This window comes from Protopterus annectens, chromosome 8.part0, assembly GCF_019279795.1.
Source record: "Protopterus annectens isolate FY-2018-M chromosome 8.part0, PAN1.0, whole genome shotgun sequence".
NCBI classification, from domain to species: domain Eukaryota; kingdom Metazoa; phylum Chordata; order Ceratodontiformes; family Protopteridae; genus Protopterus; species Protopterus annectens.
The window spans coordinates 508,463,901-508,478,512 of NC_056741.1; positions in this window are offsets into that span (position 1 = coordinate 508,463,901).

The window sequence follows — 14,612 nt, forward strand, 5'->3', positions numbered from 1 at the left end:
TGTTAACTCACACCTGCTAATGCTAACACTGTTTACATGGGAGTATGTACTTACCTGTGGGATTTGAGGATTAACTGGCATACCACAGTAGTTCTTGCAATGTGTTGCTATGGCTTTTGTATTTTCCCTTTACATTCACTCCTTGAATGCCTGATATTTGTCTTTACTGGAATGTGTTGCTATGGCTTTCCTATTTTCCATTTACATTCACTCCTTGTTATGCATGATATATTTCTTTCAGCACTAAGTTCTTATATGTTTGCTGTGGCTTGGTGGCACTTCATGCAGTCTGGTGAGCCCAAGATCTGGGGTTTGACACTTACAGGGGTATTTTATTTTGCTGCTGAGCAGTACTAAGGCCTTGTCATACAGAGTGAATAAGGCACTTTTAAACAGTTGTAAGCAGAAAGCAGGAAGTCAGTGGGGACACCAGCTAGGGATGTGCAGGCTGGGTGTAGGGAAGGTCCATACCTGCACATTTCTTTAACTGCAATAGCTGTACATATGTTTGACATTTGCTGTGACATTTGAAACCTTCTACCCCTGAGAGATGGGTGAGGACAACTAAGTATATTGTACTAACAATTATGAATATCAGGCACATGCAGTGCTTGTGAACTGCTATACTAGCATTAGTATGTTAGATGGCTACATCCTTTGATATTTCTGTGTTGTACTCCTACATAAGGGCATGCTTGTGGAAGTAATTCTACAGCTATTAGCAGAGTATGTAACAGCAGACAGGCTGATATGTCTGTGTGTTTCTGACACTTGCAGGCCTCAGATACTCTCAGGTATATATTTGACCAGCCTCAGGGAAATGTACATATCAGTGGGATACACCCATGATATATTTCGGATATTCTGCAGTTCTGACTGTGGGGTATTTTGAGCATATGTATTACTACACCATTTCTGACATGCAAGTAGTGTCTACTTTAACTTATTGACAGTTACCATTACATGGGATTCCCCACCTTTCTGCCTACTGTTAGTACATTTCACAGGGAGTCAGCGGGGTACAGGTAACAGTTGTTTGCAAATCAGGGACATCCCTGTAAATCAGTCATAGTTGGGAGGTCTGGCCTCTTACCTATTCAAATATGGTGGTGTTTATCCTGCTCTGATACTCTGTGGGGTTTGTAAGGTGCTACTGTAACATTATTACCTACTAGCATGGTTGTTTCTCTTCTCACACTAATGTAATGCAATTCCACAAGAATTGCCAGTAAAGATACACAGAACAAGTTTTGTTTAATGGACTTCCTAGTTTCCCTTTACATTCACTCCTTGTATTTCATGATATATTACTTTCAGCATGAAGTTCTTGTATATCTGTTGTGGCTCAGTGGTAATTCATGCAGACTAGTGTTTCCATGGTCTGGAGTTTGAGACTGACAGGGGTATTTTATTTTGCTGATGAGCAGACTTCAGGCCTTGTCATACAGAGTGACTAAGGCACTTTTAAGCAGTTGTAAGCGGGTTTGCGTGAGTTTGCGCAACGCTTAGCTACGCTTATCTACGCTTAACTAAGTGCACACAAGCGCACACCTGCTGACTACTGCTTAAAAGTGCTTACTCCCACTAACTCCCGTGCTAATTTTTTGTAAAGAAAAGAAACTGGGGAAATAGGAAAGTGGTGCAAAAAGGGGGCACAAAGAGGGAAAGACAGTAGGGAAACCAGCTCGGGATGTGCAGGATGGGTGTAGGGAAGGTCCATAGCTGCCCATTTCTTTATCAGCAACAGCTGTGCATATGTTTGAAATTTGGTGTGAAATTTGAAACCTTACACCCCTGAGAGAGGGGTGAGGAACACAAAATATGTTGTACTGCCAATTAGAATTATCACTTTACATGTCCAGTGGACATATGTGCGAATTGGGCAGCTATGTATGAGGCATAATTTTTTTGTGGGAACAGAGTGCCCTTTTTTTATTTTTTTTTCAGGTGAGAGTGGAATGTGAGGTACAGGAAGTAGGTATATTTGGGGAGGTAGGTTGGGGAGGTTAACAGACAAGAAAAACAAGATGCATACAGGGGCAGAATATGACACATGTGGGGGGTAAACACAATTGACGGGGATGGATGTTTGGATATTGCGAGCCCATGAGCCCACAGATGGCAACAGTGGAACTGAGATCCCCACCCATGGGCAGTTACCACTGCGCCTTCACAGCCCAGGCCAGGGCTGTGCTGAGGGCTGGATAGGATGGGCAGGCACACCCGTGGGTTGCACCACTCTCGCCTCGAGCTGGCGTAGGGGATCAGTTACAGAACACCTGATCTCGCTATGCACCACAGACCGGACCCTATGGAGGGTGAGTGGAGGCTCTCCTCCAGCCACACTTGCAGAGGGGGGACGAGCCCCATCCCCTGCAGCGATTCCACCCAAAGATGGCACAGGGCCACCGGAGGATGTGGTCCCGGCCTGGGCACTGGTGCCAGGTGCACTTCCCAGCTGAGTTGGGAGAGGTGGGTCCACTGGAACCCGCCTTCCCTTTTGTCCTATGTTTAGCAGTATTTTATGGCATTTTGGATTAGTAACACACAACACCATTCAAAATTAGTTGTAACAGCATGCATCAGTATTCCCATTAACCAAACACCCATGAATTCCGAACATTGAGCAGCAAGCATAACACATGCATATTTAGAACAACAGTGCACATTCCAACAGAATGCAGGGTTGATTGGTGGCAACAGGCCATCAGGTTTGGATATGTGAACAGGGCACATGCATCAACGTACATGCAGATATGTATGAACCAACAGGACAAATGTCCATAGGAATTAATTGTGAATACACATACCTAGTTTGGTGTGGAATGGCATAATTTGTGAAAATAGGGTAGGGTAGAGAAATATTACATTAACAACTTACACTACCTATACATATACTGTACATTCCTAGTAGATGCAGATATATATCCCCTGCATGTATTAGTACAGTTTCCTATATGTAACCTTAGGATTGTTGGCGATGGGGATGTTACTGTTACATTAATATACATTCCATTTTTATTCATATATGTTCATATCTGGCTGTGTTCAGGTACAGCATCCTGCTACATTTGATTTATATGGGTCTAGGCAACTGTGGATGTTCAGCATTTCATACAACCATACTATCTCCATAATGCAAGGGTACAGCAACATATCCAAATTGTGGGACGGACACAGTCCAGGTTCTATACTTTATTTAAGACATTACACTCTTTGGTTGTGGCTGTCTCATTCATTTCATTATGTAGTGACTGCAGTATACCTTTATTCCAGACTTATTACAGCTTCCTTGGTAGCTTCAAACTGTCTTTCTCACACTCTCTCACTTATTTTATATTTACATTTCAGAATGGTACTTAATTCTAGGCTTTATTAACATTTATTACTGGGTTACAACAATCCTTTCCAGCTGACTCACTTATTTCATATGGCAGAATTTACAAGGATGTATTCGACACTTGTCTATCCTTTCTTGATTGATTACCACTCATTTTCAGGCTGAAGCAGTTATCTGATATTACCATACAGGTGGAAACTCTATTTGAGACTTGTTTAATCTTTATTACTGGATTGCAACACACTCTTTTCCAGGCTGCATCACTTATCTAATCTTACAATACTAGCAGAATCTTTATTCTAGGCTTATTTCACCTTTATTACTGGGTTACAACACTGAACTCTTTTACAATCTGCCTCACTTATATTCTATAACAATACCAGCTAAATAATTACTAACCTGCCTGGTGGCGCAACCTCAGCAGACTATTAGCATAGGCTCGCTGATTCGCGGAACTGCAGCTGTAATATAAATGAAGGAATATTGGAACATACCTCTCTATACTATAGGCTAGGATAGCATTTCTTACATACGTAATTACATGGATACTTACTCAGTAGTGGGGCATTGGGCATTTGGCAGGCCTCCTGGATCCAACGGTTCAGTTGGTCCTCCTTACGTCGCTTCAGGTCCGCATGGTGGTGACGGACCTGTTCACCAGTCCTTGGAATGCCTGTGACACTGGTGAAATCATGTGCCAACCGGTTCCACACCTGTGCCTTATACGCTCCCCATTGAACCTGGCCCTGCATGAGTTGTGCTTCATGATCATGGACTAGGAGCCAAACCATATATTTTGACTCCTCAACACTCCACCTTTGTGCTCTAAAGCAATTTCCCTCTCCTGCACCTGCCATCCTGACTGCAAATGGGTACCATAATCAGTTATGGTGTGTATTCCCACCTATGGGGCTTATATATGTCGGTTTTCCAGCACTTATCTGTGATTGGCCATTTTGGATATTTATCAGCTTAAAGCAAACCTGCTTTGTCATGGTTCTATTTTCATTCATTCCTATACACATGCTAATACTGTATTTCTCAGTACAACTGTCATGGCTTAGTGGTTCAGTACATTGACTATGGTGCACAGTATCCCGGGTTCGACTCTTGGCATTGCTTTTTTTATTTTACTACTGTCTAGACAGGCTAGGAGGTGTGTCTGTGTAAAGGTGGCTTTGATACAGCTTGCCCAATGTTGCCCGCCGGTAAGCTGGTTAGCGCGCTGCGCAGCTCCATGCAGCTCCGCGCAAACGGCTTACACTGGGTAACGCGTTATTTAGCTATGAGCACTCATATTATGCTGGGTGCAGTGCTGCTGAGCTACGGGCACTCATATTAAGCTTGTTAAAGCGCTGCTCACCTCTGGGCACTCATATTACACTTGTTAAAGTGCTGCTCACCTATGGGCTCTCATATGCTGCTTGTTAAAGTGCTGCTCACCTACGGGCACTCATATTCAGCTTGCTAAAGCATTGCTCAGCTATGGGCAATTATAATCTTTTTTTATAAATTATTCTGTTGGATTTCTTCACGAATTCATGGCCCATTTCATTACATTTTACTTAAAATATAGTTTTATAGATATATATATATCTATATATATATATATATATATATATATATATATATATATATATATATATATATATGTCAGGGGATTGTTTCATACTATTTACATAAAAATGGTGAATGATGTTGTGGGGGCTCGAACCTTGACTACCTCCTCTTTGGCCAACGTCTCTACCGCTACGCTATTGCTACTTGGCTTAATTTGCATATGTAGATCTTATATGCTTTTCAATGTCTGCTAACTGTGGCTGAGTGAAGGGCATACCCACGCAAACGAGCGCAAATGCGGGCAAACATTTTTGAAATTATAAAAAAAAAATGAAACTGCTATTTTTACGTTTTACACATTTTCAGTAGGGTTTAGTCTGTGGGGATGTGGGGATGTGTAGTGTTGTGTTCCATGACATTTCTAAGGACTCGCTCGTGTGTGTTTACTTTCAGGCCTCTGACTCTTCTGGGGGCATGTCCCTTTGCAGTACTCGGCATTCGGACACACCCACTACTTTCCTACATGGACCGTGTTAGCCTAGGGTATGATTCAGCATGCCCTCATGAATATGCATGGCATGCTGACATCATACCGTTCAACTGCAGCCTCCGAGTAAGACATATTAAGTCTTATACGGAGGTTTCGTGAATCTGGCCCTCTGTGTTTATGTGTGTGCATGTGAAAGCAGAAGAGAATGTGCATGAGGGAGAGAGTCAACAGTGAGATTAATCGAACCATTACTTTATACTTGCTAAGCAGCTCTTTTGCTGTTTAGCAAGTGTAAAGTAAAAAAAGAAAAGAAACTTAAAATAACAGTGTGTGCGCATGTTTGTGAAGCATGTATGAAAGCAAAAGAGACTTTGTGTGTGTTGTGAGTGTTGTGTGTGCATGTGTGCGTGTGTGCGTGTGTGCATGTGTGCGTGCGTGTGTGTGAGAGTGAGACAGAGATAGGTAGAGGGGGAAGAGTGAGAGCCATCCCTGGTAACAGCAGCAGTTAAGAGGTTTGCATACCTCTTGACCTCTTTCCGCACCATATCCGGATAAGTATAAAATAAATGGGGGACAGAGGCTCAAAATAACAATATATTTTTGCATGATCCTGTTATAAAATCACAACATTACTTCAATAATAGTATGTGTGTCAGCTTGCATTTTCTGAAGCAGAGATGTGTGTATGTGTGCCTGCATGACAGAGATTGACCACTGGCAATAGTAGTAAAGAGGTCTCTCAAACTTTCAGCTAACGAAATATGGAAAAATAAAATAAAGGGACAACAAAGTCTCAAAAACAGGAACAGATTTTGATTGTTGTTCTTATAAAAGTTGCTTAAATAACAGGATATAAATTAGAATGAATTTTCTAAATGAAAAGAAAGTCTTAAACTGAAATTTATGACATCATTTACAGACATCAGTCTCTAACAAAAGGCAACAGACCTAAAGTTTTAGGAGAAAGGAACCAAAAAAATAAATAGCTGGTGTCAAAGGAAAAACATACTCTTATATAATCTTGCAGCAAGGAGACAAAAACGTGCTAATACAGAGTTTGTCTAACTAGAATCAGGAAATGCAGGCATTTTTATACATTTTCTAATAAGACATTGCCTACCAAGCTGACATAGTAAATCACAAGTTTTAACATCATCTTTTCGTAGTGCTTGTTTATATGATTTTCTGCTTGTACTATCAATTTTTGTGAGAAACTTCCTAAGAAAAACAACGTGGCCTTGGCTACCACCAGTTAGATATATGCAATGTTACCATTCAAGGTACTATGGCTAATTTGAGCACAAAGCAAGTATAGATTGCAGTTCATTTCTCCAACAGTCCTTTGTCTATGTTATCTCTAACTTCTGCAGCTGTGCGTGTTCTCATACTTCAAACAGAGCTGATTGTTTAAAATCATTACATTACAGAATATAGCATTGTTCATTCTTTGCTTCCTGACCTAGTAGATAATCACCTGCTTCTCAAGTACATTTCTAAAAGGCATAAACATGAATACTGCTGTGCTAGCAATTATTAGGTCAGAGGGCATCTTGCAAGTTTCAGAAAGCACACTGCAGTTTCAAAAGCATCTTTTAGTCTCATATGAAATTCAGCTGTATATAAAATAGTGCATATAAAATAGAATGAAAAACGTGTTAACGCGTTTAGTTTCTAATTGGCATTAAGCACACACATTAATACATATTTGTCTGACAGCTGGATATTTTTAAAGTGCTATATTTTGGATGAAAAAGCTTCCTCCAACACCAATAACATATATTAAAGCAAGTTTGCAAATTAGGCGAAGGAACTATTTTACATCAAAAATACATAAAAAACAATTGTACTTAAAAAAATAAGTAAGCAAAAGACAACAATGTTACAAAAAGCCAATTCTCTAAGTTCAATAATGCTCTCCAGGATGTGTGTTATTGTGTAATTAACAACCTTCCACCCATCAGACATTATTGTTTGCATATGCTATACAACTGTTACAGCCACTTTTTATATAGAAGTCTAAGTCTGAAAGCACTGATGTCTGCTTACATCGCTGAATTGCCAATCAGCTGAACAGACAGCTGTGCTGTGGTTCTAGCTGATTGGCCATTCATTGAGATTCTGCTTTCATTCCGCTAGTTGTGCTTTCCTGCTTATAGCAGAGGCATGGTTCAAAGATAATTTCTGATAAATTGCTGACGATTGTGGTCAGTAATTCCAGATGGCAGAGTTTTATACTTAAGCTATGCTGTGCGTACATGCGTGTGTGCAGGTGTAGTAGACTGTTGATACCTCTATTTCCATGATTTTCCCTTATATTTTTATTGTGTAGCTTGTAAAATGAGAGATTTCTAGCAGTAGCAAAACTGATATCAGTAAAATACTTGCTAGTGCAAAACCTACTATTCTACCATCACATCTAAATAAGTAGTCCATCAGACTGTCCTTAGGGTTAAGGGGGTGTTCAGGTTTATCAAATAATGTAAAACAAAACCAGACAACAGAAAACCAAATTAAGAGGGGGACTACACCCCCTCACACCCCCCAATGTGTGGGGCTGTGCCCCCTACCCCCTGCTGACTATATATACTAACACCAGGATCACACTGCAGTGGGGTAAAGGACATACACCTTTGACTTGCCTTAGAGTACTACTTGTCAGTGAAATGAGTTTTATGTGAAATGAACTTACAGTGAAATGAACTTTATTTAATTTTGTCTCAGTTATGACATGAAGGCATATGCAATGCTGAAAAAGTTTGTGCTGGTAGTCAGTGTCTATTTAGCACTGGTTTGCAGATATTTGCAAATATTTGCCCATTAAATATGCAAATATGTATGCAGCTGTCTCAGAAATGGAGTGTCATCTGCAAAACTCTAATGGAGCAAAATGAATACCACATCTGCTCAAACAAAACTCACACTGTTAGTTGGGATCTATCTACGATGGTTATAGAGATATTAATACTTGTTTGTATAATTATAATAATTAATTTTACATATTATTGAATTATTCTTTCAATATAAAATTACTAATGTGTCTCTCGGACTTGTTAATATCACAATTGTAAAGAAGCATGTGCGCTGAATAGCTTTCTCATTTTTATTTTTTTTGTAACTTTAATATTTATTTACAAGTAGACTGGAAAACTACAATCTCAAATTTTAGTTCAGGTGAAGTCTTCCCAGGCAAAAACTCTGCAGATGTCAGGAGATGTGAAATTCCACTGAGCTAGGTGTGAAATTGTTAAGGAAAAAACACAAAAGTGTCAAATGTTCTCTTGGAGGTTTTGCAACATTTTACAGGCATGACTCATTTAGGAACCGAGGCAATCAGGCTCATTTATTCATTTTGCAAGTTTTCAGTGACTCCTAATTTAGACACCCTTATGTATTGCCTTTCTTTGTGACAAAACTACCTTATATGGTTTTGAGTTACCTTCTTCTATGTCATAGTTACAATATAATGCTGAATTGCATTTGTTCTTCTACTTAGTTCTAATATTTTTTTCACATTAAAAATGTGATCACTTCTCGTTTCTAAGTTGAGAAAGGCCTGCTCACTTGAACAGCAGGGAAAACATTCACTGGTAATTTTCTGTTGTATCCATATCAGATCCCCGACTCCAGACTGATTCCAAAAGCTTCAACTTCTCTCTAAGGTTATAACTTAGATATGTGATACATCTGCTCTGATCTTGTATAGCCTGTTGTCATAGTTTACAGTTTACTTTTAACATCTTTTCTATCACCTCAGCTTCCTTATCATAAGACGACTGACACTAATACTCTGTCACATGCTTTGATCTCTCTGAATCTGATATCTTTATTATATGCAATCTGCTGCATTTATTATGCCTTTGCATACGTTCCTTCACTACTGGCATACCAGTTTTCAAGTTATCACGTTTGAAAATTTACATGGCCATTTCTTTTTCTCTCATATCTCCTTAGCTATGGCCATCAAACCTCAGGGAGGATCATACACAGTAATTCAAATTAGGGAAATAATTTTGAAGCTTGAGGTACGTTTTTCAGAAAACGGGGTGTAAGAAAATGGCATGCACCAATTCTTAGCATCTTATTCTACTGCCGTCTTTATTACCAATGTTAGACTTTTCTTAAAGCATTTCACTACCCCACAGGTTTGTGGGTGATGAACTGTAGTTTTTAACGGTTTTACTTAAAAATACTGGCAAGCCTGATGCATTACAATGGACATAAATGGGGTCCCCTTGTCTGTAAGAATTTTTTTGATTGTCCCTAACTTGGAGAAGCATGATACTAGCTCTTTGGATATTTTGCATATTTTAATTTTCATAGTGGTATTATTCAGAAAATGTCATTCCATAGTCAAAAAATAATAGAATGTAATGGCAGCCAGTACTAGACTCAATTAATGGACTTGATGCATGGTTATGCGCTTGTATGCAGTCTCATTTGTAGGTTTGGGTATCATAAGTCTTCTGTACCTAGGATATATTGTACTCTTGATATTGTGGATATGGTGCACAGAAATGTCTAATATCTTTTATTACCCTTGTCAATAAAGCCTTGCTAAAATTTTAGCTTTAGTCCTGTCCATCCTTAAGTATCCTTCCATAATATGGCTAGTGCCAGTATGATGTCCTAAGCTGGCCCAGTAATCAAGGAGCCTCAATCCTCACCACTATCACCAGTGAGAGATGTGCACATTGGGAGGATGACAAGTACACACACAGTAAAGAACAATTTCCCTTAACAGCACACAGAGATGACAGTCAGTCTGGGGATGGTTTCTCCCCCTTTCTCCAGATCCTCTATAAGACTCCCCACTGGCACAGCTATAGAGTTGAGTCCTTAGCCAGTGTTCAAAGCCACGTCCAACCAGTACTCTCTCTGTCCAACCAGTGGTTCGTGTCCCTGCCCATGTAACTGACACACACTTTGAGATTTGATTTATCTACAAACACACAACTTGGAAGGGCTGGCACAGATTTACTAGCTCTGCCCACTTCTGCCCAGACCATTAGTTAGCACTGTGACCAGAACCCCTTATCAGCTACTTTAAGACCCTTACCAAAGGGTGCCTAGTCTTACTGTGTAATGTTACTATTATCCAAATGGTAAGTGTGACCAAGACTTGAAGGCTATTTAGGAGTGGTCTAGACAGAGTCACCAAATACATATGCAAGTGCACTAAGAGCTTAAATATCTCTAAACAAACCAGCCACAATTAAAATGTTTAAATATATTTAATAATAAATAATAAAAGAACAAGACAATATTCAATAACTCAACACAGTGACGACAGAGTTCAGAATCACAGGTAATATTTTAAAACAGCATTGCAGGACAGTCTGAAATAAATAAAGAAACATCTATACTAATCTTTATTATATTCCTATCTATATCCAAGAGAAATTACTTTTCCCTAGTTACTTACTATTAGCAAGATGCAGGCAGAAGTGCTGATGAGTGTGATGTTTCTAGGTCTAAAGACAAATACAAAATGCACAGACTCACTCTTTGAGATAATTCTTAAACTAATACTACATATTACTGCTGGGTTAGCAGGGATGACATCACTCTTTGTCACCTGACTTCATTTCCCAAGCTAACAGAAACTTAGAATTGATCACCTCTGTGTCAGAGGTAGATATCTCTCAGGTGTTTGCCTAGATCTGGAAGTTATAAAACAGTTAAACACGTTTACATTTGAAACATAGTAATTATTTCTGTTTCAAAACAATAGGAAAACCTCCAACTCTAGACATTGTGTCTGTTCTGAGCTGAAACAGAGATAAAAAAATCATAAAACAATTTCACTTATTTTCTTGAGGTGTTGCAATTTAACTCTGTATGTTCCAACTTCTACCATTAAAACACACATCTGCACAGGTATATAGTTTATACACATTTCTGCTCTTTTCCAGCAGGGTACACTGTGGTTACATTCTTGAAGCTCAATTCATAACATGCAGTTCAACACACACTTCTGCACCAGTAGTTTAATATACACATAACATATATTTCTTACATTTGTAAGGTAAGCATATGGAGCATATGAATATTCATAAATGACATATGATTATTTACAAAATGCCAGATAGCTGGGCTGGCAGGTTCACATTTTTCTATAAATCATATTAATATGTTCAAGTGACATATAATTATTTATAAAATTCCAGCTAGCTAGGCTGGCAGCATTTTGGTTTGTCAATGCCAGTTTCATCCAAAGTTTTCTAAAAGGTTTAAGGACTAACACCTTATGTAGTTTTCCTTCTTTGTCTTTATTCACCCATGTGGAACACTGCATTCTTTAACTCAAATTATGCATGGTTTGACCCACTCTACTTATCTGTCTCTCTCCTTCTACAATGGTCATTTTCCCTTGCCCTGCATAATGTTGTTCACCTGAGTAGTCCACCAGTGTAAGACACACAACACAGTGAAAGCAGACGTCTTATTTTCATGTAGTTGCCATTAATCAAACAAAACCAAATGAAAATAAACTGTATTAATTAGCCAGTAGCAAATGTCTTAGAGTTTTCTGTTTCTGGTCCTCAAATGGCAAATAGTAGGTGTCCATTTTCCCACAATGATTCTTCCTTAAAAATAAAAGGCAAATAAGTGCCTTTTCCATACAATGGTCATTTTGTGCCACAAGGGAAATGTCACTTCTAGGTACTTCTCCCTCTGTTCTGAGAAGCCCGAGTCTTCTCTAAGCAGTTCTTTCTGTTTTCATAAAGATAGTGCCTCCAGACTGAGAGGTAATAGTTTCTTCTCCACAAAATTCCCTAGGTACTAAGAAGAACAGTTCTCATGCACAGAAATGTATTAATTCCCTAGGTACTAAGAAGAACAGTTCTCATGCACAGAAATGTATTCATGACATTTGATTACCATGAAAGTCTGACTGGGTAGGTGCCCATTTTCTGTTGAACCCTAGGGAGAAAAGCTCCAAGATTTCTCCTTTGCAGTGAAAAGTCTTTAATTTTGCAGGCTGTAGGCACCTTTTTGAATCCCCTCCCCCAATAGAAGATTTCATTACGGGTAAACGGGTAGCTGCTAATGGCCTATAGATTCAACGGGGATCATAGCCAGCAAGCAAATTAATTGGATTTTTAAAAACTCATTTGTGCCTATAGCAAGACCTGCAGGATAAAACTTTGAAAAAATATCTGTCTCTTCCAACATGTACAAGTACAGATTCTACCCCAACCTTCCCAGTGCACAAAGTACCAGTACAACTTCTGCTGTGCTTTGAGTGCTACAGAGCAGCACAGTGAGCTTTAGCTTTACTGTGCTAGAGATGTTATAGCTGCTTGGCTGCTGCTTTAAAAGAGCACTGCAGTTACTGCTTTGAAGGAATGAGCTGCTGTGGAACAGTTATCCGAAATGCTTGTTTTACTGTGCTGGAGAATAGACGATTTTCAGCTTTTCCTGCAAGATGAAGATAAACATGGTGTGTGTATGTGTGTGTGTGTGTGTGTGTGTGTGTGTGTGTGTGTGTGTGTGTGTGTGTGTGTGTCTGTGTGTGTGTGTCTGTGTGTCTGCGCATGTGTGTCTGTGTGTCTGTGTGTGTCTGTGTGTGTGCTCATGCCAATGCCCACACATTTACAAGCAGAAGCCCATGCATTTTCCATGTGTGAGTCCAATCAGACTTCCCATATGGTATTGTCAATTAATTTTTCCCATTTTCCCCAGATGGTAATTTTCCAGAAATGTGAAGACAATACCAGTCATTAGATTCTAAAACAGATTTTATTTTGCATCAGGTCTGGTTAAGTAACTTATTCATAGGCTTGCAGCAGGCTGATGGAGTTCAAAAGATTCAAACCTTGCATCCCTGACTAGGGGACACTGCTCATTTAGAGCTTAGAGCCTCAGTCCTCTTCACCAACTGCCAAACATTCACCTATGACTTCATTATTTTAATAAATAACTTAAATTAATAGTCACTAAGTTTAACAGTCAGTCAATAATGCCAGCCATTAGAGTTTAATTGATTATGTGGTTTACAAAACATATTGACAGAAAACCTGCTGCTTTGTTAATTTTTTTAAATGTGTTATAAAAGTCTGCACTTATGTGTCTTTAAATTTACTGGACACCTATGATTTTATCGTATTTATGCCCTGTTCCTCATTAACTTCTTTTTCTGGTAAATCAATGAGGAATGATAGCAATTACAGTTTCATAGTTTTTATTGTTCAGAAAATGCAATATCCATGTAACACTTATTGTTCTTTTAGCACTTTAAGTGACCTGAAGTTGTCTAGTACTTATGCCTCTGTGATATTAATGTACTGCTTCTTGTAGTCAAAAGTATAGGGTTTGAACCCTTCATCTCCATCTGCCTATTGTGTGACTCCGAGCAAGCTGCAATTGATGGTAACATCTGTGGGTGTCTATATAAATACTTGGTTCCTGCATTCCACTATTCCACTCATAAGTTATGAATTAACATGGTAGGTTAATGATGCTGTTTCTTTTGTCAATAGTGTGGGGCTTGAATCCCACCCCTCCATTTTTATTTTAGTCTGGGAGTTGACACAGAGGGTTAAAATCATGACCTGTGGCACAGTATTTGATTCTCTCAGCCTTCATCTGCCTGCTGTGTGACCTTAAGCAAGTCACTTATAGGTTAACAGATTCATATGAGATTACTAGTTTAATGACTTAAGGGCCCTTACAAGCCTAGCAAACATAACTCGATTTTACCCAGAATATAGCTACTAGGGACAAGAGGGTGGCATAAATCTGTGCCTGTGCATTGAATCTTTTACAGACTGCCCTTGTCTATAAGGGACATAGGCATTGCCCCAGGTGTGAATTTGTGATTCCCCATCCACTGATCCAAACTGCATTTGAAGATGGCCAGGGAAGGGCTCTGCTTAATGTAAATTGGAAGCCTGTTCCAAAGAAGGGACAATCTCTGAGACACATACCTGTCTCTCCAGCATGTATTGTTTTAGACACTAAGTTTAGATGCCTTGATTGGGTAATATTTGTACTGTTTGACTTGCAGATATGTAGTAGCTCCATTAGGGCTAGATTTTAAGTGCCTTGTACGTAAGGTATAGGCCATTCCTTAATAGTCAGTAGTGATAGGACCTTTAGTCTATCCACATAGTTCATGTTGCTTACACTGTGTATTTTCTTTATGCAGAACCTCCAATGTCACTCCAGCTGCTGTAAGGGCTTAGTCAAGTACATGCCAAATGGTGCATTGTACTCAGT